The sequence below is a fragment of the Alexandromys fortis genome, unplaced genomic scaffold, assembly GCF_014885135.2.
Source record: "Alexandromys fortis isolate MF-2015 unplaced genomic scaffold, M_Fortis_MF-2015_v1.1 scaffold_130, whole genome shotgun sequence".
NCBI lineage: Eukaryota > Metazoa > Chordata > Mammalia > Rodentia > Cricetidae > Alexandromys > Alexandromys fortis.
In genome coordinates this window covers 1,403,326-1,411,583 of record NW_026068016.1, presented here as the reverse complement: position 1 = coordinate 1,411,583, position 8,258 = coordinate 1,403,326, and the positions used below count along the sequence as shown (strand labels likewise).

Below are 8,258 nucleotides of genomic sequence, written 5' to 3'. Positions count from 1 at the left end.
CCATCAGGATGAAGAATGCCAAATACACCTCCTAAGCTGGGTTTTTGAGTATGTTATAGATATAATACTACTATGATAGTCACCATTTAGGATACTCATGACCTGTGTTCTTTGAAGTGTGCTGGAATGTTTACTTTAGATGAGTTGCACATCTTAGAGGATGAGATTTTCTCAGAAACAGTCACTCTGAAAGGTGTGCTGTGGCTGCTTAGTATTAACTGCTCTTGAAGAGGACCTAGGTTTGATTCCCAGCACCCATGTGATGACTCACAATCTCCAGTTCCAGGAGCATCTGATGTCCTCCTCTGACTTCCTTGAAGACCACGCATGGCAGTGGTGTACATACTTACAGGCTGACAAGACATTCATACACATGAAATATATCTTTAAAAAAGGATTTGGTGGTTTATAACTATCCCGATCTATGAAAAGATGTTAAGTAATACCCTTGTCAGTTGTAAGCTAAATCTATCTTTCTTTGGATTGATGCACTGTTGATCTTAAACAGAAGGACAGCATTGGCTTCTGAAGCTCTTGCATTAAATACTTTGTGGGCCCTGTGCTGAGGAACTACAGATGTGGAACATCTTAGGGCCAGTAGATTCGGTCTTGTGATATGTAATTGTCAATTCACAGAACATTTATTTTTTTCTTGGAAAACATAGGAATGTGGATTTATAGCTTGTATAACTTAATAATTTTGTTAATAAATGAAAATGATATCATGTTCCTTGGACTTGCAAGTCTGAAATTGCAAAATGATACCGGGGAAGACTGTTGACAATGTCCTTTCCTATTGTATCCAGAGCATGGACGGCAGTGCCGTGGGTATAAACAGTTCCCAGCTGTGGGAACTATCGATACTTTTGTGCTGCACACAAACATTTCAGCCATGCATCCCACAGTGTAGACTTTGCCCTCCATTTTCTCTCAGCATCCATTTTGTTTTCTTCCTAACATGCTCTTTTTTTTTTTTTTTGTCATTATTTAGGCTTGCTACTGGTTCTGGGTCAGAAGGGGCCATCAAGAGAGCAGGTTTAGACTCAGGCAGACTGCTCTCCAGTCCGACTCTACCACGTTGCAGTTGTATCCTTGTGAACAGACAGCAAGGATGATGCACGTTTTCTCATGTAAGATGATGATAGCATCCATCACAGTCAGCACGTGGCCTTTGTGGGATTAAGAGAAACCATGTAGGGGCCAGGACGAGCACACCCTAGCCTACTGCTGCTCTTGACTATTGCCTGCTGCTTGCTTTTATCTTTGTAATTATTAAGTATTTTGGGTTAAAAGCCACCGAGTTTTGTCCTTAAACCCAAGAGTCTACATACAGGTGTTAAGGGGATGTTTCTGAAGTGGGAGGACAGGTAAGCACTCACCCAGGCTCATGCCCTGCAAATGCTCACCCAAATGCGGTGCATCCATCTTTAGCACACAGTGGCAGGGAGGTGCAGAGCGCATTTAAGAGCCTTAAGGAATAGGTTCATAGTTTAGCAAACTGTGGCAGCTATTTCACTTATTTTGCAGACATGACCTGGACACCTACCCCAGGCCATACCTGGTATTAGTCACAAACCATGTTGCAAATAAAATCTATTGATTTGACCATTTCCCAACTTGTTTTTCTCAGGTACCTCTCAGGATTGTTCGGATTTGGAGATCAACTTGAATTTTCCCTACTGGACTTCTTCCTTTGCAGGGGGTAGGTGTCAGTCACCAGTGGGTGTGGTGGCCTAGGCGTCACTTCTGCTGATCTCAGAAATAGGCAGCCAGCATTTGTAACCTCTAGGGACACAAAAGCATGGCCAAGGTGGGATGAGTGAGGGGCCTTGCTCTCTACGAACATGAAGCATCAGGCTGCAGAGAAAGGGGCTGGCAAAGTCTCGGTTAGCCTGTTTGCAGAGGAACAGCTGGCTGTAGCTTCATTGCAATAAAGTGTTAGAATTAATAGCCTTCATCTGTTTTCATTTTGCTAACCCACTACATCAAGCACCACAAAATAAATATATTAATTAAATGTCCCTCTCTTGGAGGCATTTGGAAAATGGAAAAATGTTCATTTGCAGCAGGGGGGGAAAGCCGGGGATAATTACAATCTTGAAACTTCTGCAGTTGGAACAACAATAAAAGGAGCAGAAATGACTATAAAATAGGCTGTTCTTGGCATTACTTAATTGGCCTATTTATTTTTCTGTCTCTGAAACTGTCTTTAGTGACACCTACTGATAAGAGCCAATCGGAATCATGGCCGAATTCCTTCAGACTGGACCTGCCAACAAACTGCTCAGCCCTCCAGATGTTACCGCTTTGTGAGAAATAAGAACTCAATAAACCAGGCTCACCCTTCCTCCTGGGGTGAACACAAAGACAGATATGGAAAATCACGGCTCAGCACCGTGAACAATGCTCTAAGTGAGGGGTTGGGGCCACTCTTATTTGTCTTGGTGGAACAGAGAGCCATGGAGCTCGATGCAAGAATTTTAGTTGGCAACCATTCAAACTCTGACTATACATTGCAATTGTTCACCAAAGGAAACTTGTGAGCTCGGGGAACGTGGCTTTTAACAGAAGGTGGAGAGAGCTTGAGGTATCTCACACGATGTTCTTATGCGAGCGTCCCCCCTTTCGTGTTTTCCAGAGTCTGTCCTCTTGTGTTATGTAACAGAGCAGAAGGATGCAGCAGTAAACAGGCTCACAGCGCTTCCGAACCGTGGATGAATAATCTCCAGCAAGCACTTGCCGTTCCGGGAATAGAACAAAATGAGCTAGGGTTTTTGTCCTCAGACCAGCGTGTCCCAGTCTTTCTTAACACAGGACACACTTGTGACCTTGCTGGGAAAAAATAAAAAATAAGAAAATGAGTTGTCATCATTTTTCTTGGGCTGGCCCCTCATCCAGATGTCTGTTCATGCACACCTTCTCCCATCCTCCCTGTCTGCACCCAGGCTCATGGTGAATACCCAAGCCGGAGGGTCATCTAAGTATGAGATGGGAAGCCGCTGTTCTCAGCACATAGTCCCCTGCCAAGCCTTTTGGCAGGCTAGCGTACAGTGTACATAATGGATATTAACGAGTTAAGTGTTTATAATATGTAATTCACTGGTTTAGTCTCATATACATGCTTAAAATTATACCTAATATGCATTGACTTCTTTTTGAGCTCAATCTAACAAGGTCATTTTTATTTGAATGTGTATTTTGTGGGTGTGGCTGTACCAGCTTAAGTGTGCCTAATCTCATCGGAACTCATGTTCTTGGGGACATTGAGGAAGCAGCAGAGCCTTTGTCATCACTGAAGCTGTCTTTTGAGCTGCCCAGTCCAGTGTTCTAGAGAGGGTTTCCTTTACCTCTGCTTCAGGCTTTTAATCAGAGTGTGGAAAACTGGACACTTGCATAGAATTTAGATGATGGTCTAATAAAAATAAAAGCACATAATAATTTCTCGACTGTGCGTAGAGCAAATCTTTCAAGTCTTGCTAATGGGTCACACAACACGTCGAGTGAACAAACACCCTAAGATAATGACTAAGTAAGTAACCATTGTTTTCTTAAAAGGAAACTGCATGGCTGGGGAGGGAGCTTCGTGGGTAAAGAACTTGTTGCTTTAACATGAGGATCTGATCTCAAATCGCCTGAACTCAGAGAGAAGCTAAGGGAAGTAGCATTCATCTGTCTTCCCTGAGCTTCTATAGCAAGATGCTCGGTGGACTACCAGAGTCCCCGGGTCCTGGCAAACAGCAAAGAGACCCTGCCTCAAACAATGTGGAAGCAGAGAATCAACCTCTGAGGTGGTTCTCCAACTTCTACATTGTCTTACGAACATGTGTGAAGGCCATTGGAGAACACACAAACACACACACACACACACACACATGAGGGGGGCTTCCCATAGAGGATATTAAGTGGGTACAGAGATGTAATTAGATAGGAATGATTTCTAATGTTTCATAGCATTGGGATAATTATGGTTGACAACAATCAGTTGAAGATTACACCAAGGAATGATGTGTCTAGACGGCAGGGATGCGAGCATCCTCGATCTGATCATTACACACTCTTTCCACACACTGCTGTGCATGACTCTGTGCCAACTAAAAGTGCGAGGTGACTTTTGCAGTCTTCAAGTTAGAATTAATTGATTTTAGGTTTAATGAGTCTTCACCCAATGGTGTTCATTCTTTTTTGAATAATAGAGATTTAAAAAGTATTCCTGTGACATCAGATGCCTGGCTCGGAGCCTCCATTTCTAAAGATGGACTGTTCCAGGGGAACTTCCCCTAATAGTCAGAGTGTTGTGGGGCACTTCCTCCTCCTGCCATGTCTACACCCATGTAGATGTCTCCACACCCATGTCTATGCTCATCCTACCATGTCTCCACACCCCACTTCTTCACTCAGAAGTTGGCAGAGGGAATAGTGTTTTTTTTTTCCCTTGAGGATGACTGCATGCCTTGCAGTTGGAATGTTCTAGTTGGGAAGAAGCACATTAGGTGGGTACTGTCTATGAGGATCAGAGTCTCCCGTGATGGGACAGATGTGTTGCGTAGCTAGCAAACAGTGACATGTGAGCCAAAGTGCTCTGTTTGTAAACTATGACTGCTTAGATGAATTTCTGAGCCGAGTGCTCCTAGTTTCGGGAGGACGCCTCTATGAGTAGCCCTCTGTGAAGAAGCAACAACAGTCTCCCCTTGGCTCTGTGGGAAGACTCGGAAGAGCAAGAGGACTTTTGAGGTCTTGATAGAGAGAAGTCTGGTTGGGTGCCTTCCCCTAGAGCAGGTCGGTCACACAGGAGGCAGAGATTATAAACCCAGGACAAGCTCCCTTCTAAAGCTGGTTTTCTCCAGTTGCCACCCTAGTAGTGTCTATAGCTAACGTTTCTATCAGCAGATCTTTCAAAATAAGGACCCAATAAAGTAATTATCAATCCTTTACAGAGGAGGGAAAATTTCTAGAAAGGGTAAATACTTCCAATGGCATATAATTGGAAATTATTCTTAATTTTTAGAGTAATAGTCTCTATTTTCAGACTAGTATGGTTGGGGGAGGACCCTGAAACTGACACACATTTAATATCACTTGTCGGATGTGTAACATTGGAACAAATGACCTCAAACTATTGTGTAAGTAGGGACAACGCTGCTCAGTTTAGAAGAACACGGATGAAAGAAAAGAGGTCAGCTGCAAGATAAAAATAAAACATCGCAGGGACCGATGGCTTTGGCCAAGGATAGGAAAGGAGAATGTAATGTCAGGTGCAGCAGGTTTGATCTTGTACCATGGGAAATAAAAGGAGAAATAAGGACAGAATCATGCAGGAGCCACCGGCTTGAGGCACAGAACGAGAGAGAACCTGGGGAAGAGCCAGGAGGTTATCAGTGAAATGGAAAGAGGGCTAAGAGTGGGTGTCGGGAGAGTAAAGAGAGACTAGGGTTTAAGGAGCTCTGGGTCACTTTTAAGAAGGGTGGGAATTCCAAGGACCACCCTCCTCCATCCAGGTCTAGTGAGGTGAGCATCCAAACTGCCTAGGCTCCTACAAAGCCAGTACGTGCAGTAGGATCAAAAACCCATTGCCATTGCTCTTGAGTTCTCAGTAGTCCTCATTGTTCGCTATGGACTTTCCACAGGGCAGGGAACCCTGATTGCTCTTTGGGCGGGGAGGGAGGGGGACTGGGTGGGGGGAGGGGGAGGGAAAGGGGAGGTGGTGGCGGGGAAGAGACAGAAATCTTTAATAAATAAATAAATTAATTAAAAAAAAGAAGGGTGGGAATTCTAAGGTGCTAGATCATAACGTCATCCAGACCAGTGGCAAGAACATCTTAGATGTTAGGGGAGATCTGAGCTGGGGGGGGGGGGTGATGGTAGAAGTGGACAGGCAGATACTAATAGGAGACTCTGCTGAGTGACCGGAGAAACAAACTATGACTTGAAGCTCTAAATAGGGAGATGGAGAGAGCAGGAGTAGACTTCAAGTGGCTGTAAGCTCATCTGAGAACCGCGGGAGAAATGTCAGCTCGAGAAGTCAGCTGATGCAGCATAGAGTGAGTTACCTGAAATGGGGACCGCAGGTCACTCACAGGGTACAGTGACAAAGGTCACTAGAGGACTGGGTTTAGATCAGACAGAAATGAACTTTCTTAGGGATGATGGATGGAGGGCAGGTGGTACTGAAAGGCCTCCCCTCTCAGGTGGGGTTGGACACAGAGGTGACAAACAGGGTCAACAACAGGTTGAGTGTCACTTTAAGGGAGGGAGGGAGTGTGCCTTGTCCTGCTGTGACTGTTGTAAACAATCACATGTTTACCATGAAGACAAACTTCTCTAGCTTTTAACCTTTCTGTTTAAAAACACACATTCCCCGTGGTCCTCGTGGTCCTCGGCCTAGAAAGAAGGCAGGGAGCAACAGCTGTATTTGCTGCTGTGGGGTTTTGTTCTGGGCACATGGCTGAAAATCACTCTGAAGAGCTTTGGCTGGAAGGCAGGTGGGGCACTTGTTTCAACAATTTCTAGAATTTGTCTATGGATTCAAAAGCTATGCAACAAATAACTGTGCTTGCCAAGGTCTGAAAAAGTGAACAGAAAATAGAAAAAAAAATGAACAAAATGGGGAGATGTGTGCTCATGCAAAGACTGTGTGAGCTTAGAGGACTGAGAAGTAAGAGGGCTTTGTTGACTATAAACAGGCAAAGCAAAATGATATGAAGCCTTAAAGGGGAGGGGCATTTTGACCACAGAACAAAATGCTCTGCCAGTTTTCATAATCTGAGTGTCACTCTCATGAGTTCTGTCTCAAATCCTCATACTGTGTCCTTATTTAGTTAGTGTTTCTTTGAAATATTTACTATCAAAATATTTAATTTCCCCTAAACATTAATATACCTGGAATCTTGAACTTCTAGGCAATTTACATGTTTTCCTAAAATCCACAGATAGTCATATTAAGGGTACCTGTATCTGATCTTTGTCATGTCTTAGCAGGTTGGAGAAGGGACCAAGACAGCTCTTCAGGCCTGAATTACTGGATTGCTGAATTTACAAGGGCACTAAATGCCTCTTTGGAGACAGGGTGGAAGGAAAGCACTCAGCTTGCATGAGTGTAGCCAGGTAGAAGTTTCAAGGAGAAATGGATTGTTTGGATGTGAAAAAGATCAAGCTATGTCCATGATGAAAACGATCATGGGGTGAGAGATGGTTTTAGAAGGGTCACTAAAACAGAGGGCTGAGGATGTGACCAAGTGCCATGTTACTTGGCCCTGGTGTGCAGGGCCCTGAGCCAGGCTTAGCACCAGAAACAAAACAAAGCAACACAGCAGCAGCAAACCCAAGAAGAATGAAGTAGGTCCAGGGACAAAACTGGAGCAAATGAAAAGGAAAGGATGAACTCAACAGTTGAATTTGACGACTTAACGCCAAGACATGAGCTTTGAATGTGCATTTGTAAGACAGTAATATCTGACTTACCATTTGAGGGCTGAAGAAAGCAATACAAGGCCTGAGACACAGTGAACAATCAGTAGCAGACGAGGACGATGAGTTTGCGGAGCGTGGTAGACTTTCAGCCCTTTAAGACATAACTGGACATGAGCATGTGCTCTTGGCCCAGGAGAAGGAGCTGGGAAAGTTGCTGCCAGGAGAACATAGCAGATAGAGGCAGGCCTCCCTTCTGGGAGAAGGGAAGAGATTCAGCTTGGAAAAGGAGGTCAGTATTCCTGGAGGTGAAGGCACTGTCATCGCCAGGGCCTGCAGCAGAGACCAAAGGAACGCATTGAGCAATCTGTGGGAGTGAACGGTGGTGGGAATGGCTTGAGAGATGGCGCTCCAATGAGTCTCTGAGGGAGTCTGGCAAGGGTTGTGATGAACCTTTGGTCTCTGCACCCTGTTAGGTCCTGGATTTAACCCCAAGACAGTGGCACTAGTCTAGTGTTTTGAGGTTTGGCTCTGACTCAGATGGATCACTTAAAACTTAGGTAGTATCTTACTATAGACACTGAATGGCAAGGATGGCTGAAAAGTCCATATTTACAGCACCCCCAAACTGTATGCACTAGAATACATTTTAGTCAAATCAGGGGGAATTATAGTTTTAACATTAGCAGTACTAACATTAACCTGGGTATAGTTAGGGCTTCTTTGGCCCCATTTCTATTCAAATGCTTTTGCTGAATTTGGGAATCTGGGCCATACAACTCTATAATTTCCCAAGCATCCGGGTTCAAATTAACCCTCCAGAATCTGAGAGGAAGGAAATGATCAGCACTCTT

The 8,258-nt window shown here is 44.3% G+C and overlaps 1 long non-coding RNA gene across 1 annotated transcript; it reads right to left on the bottom strand.

Annotated features, from left to right (window-relative positions):
* Nucleotides 1–959: 959 nt before the first annotated feature.
* On the bottom strand, nucleotides 960–7,806 carry LOC126513814 (uncharacterized). Its single transcript, XR_007595439.1, has 2 exons — nucleotides 7,459–7,806; nucleotides 960–2,832 (listed from the first exon to the last, which is right to left on the bottom strand). It is a non-coding gene; the product is annotated as an uncharacterized lncRNA (long non-coding RNA).
* Between the last annotated feature and the right edge of the window lie 452 nt (nucleotides 7,807–8,258).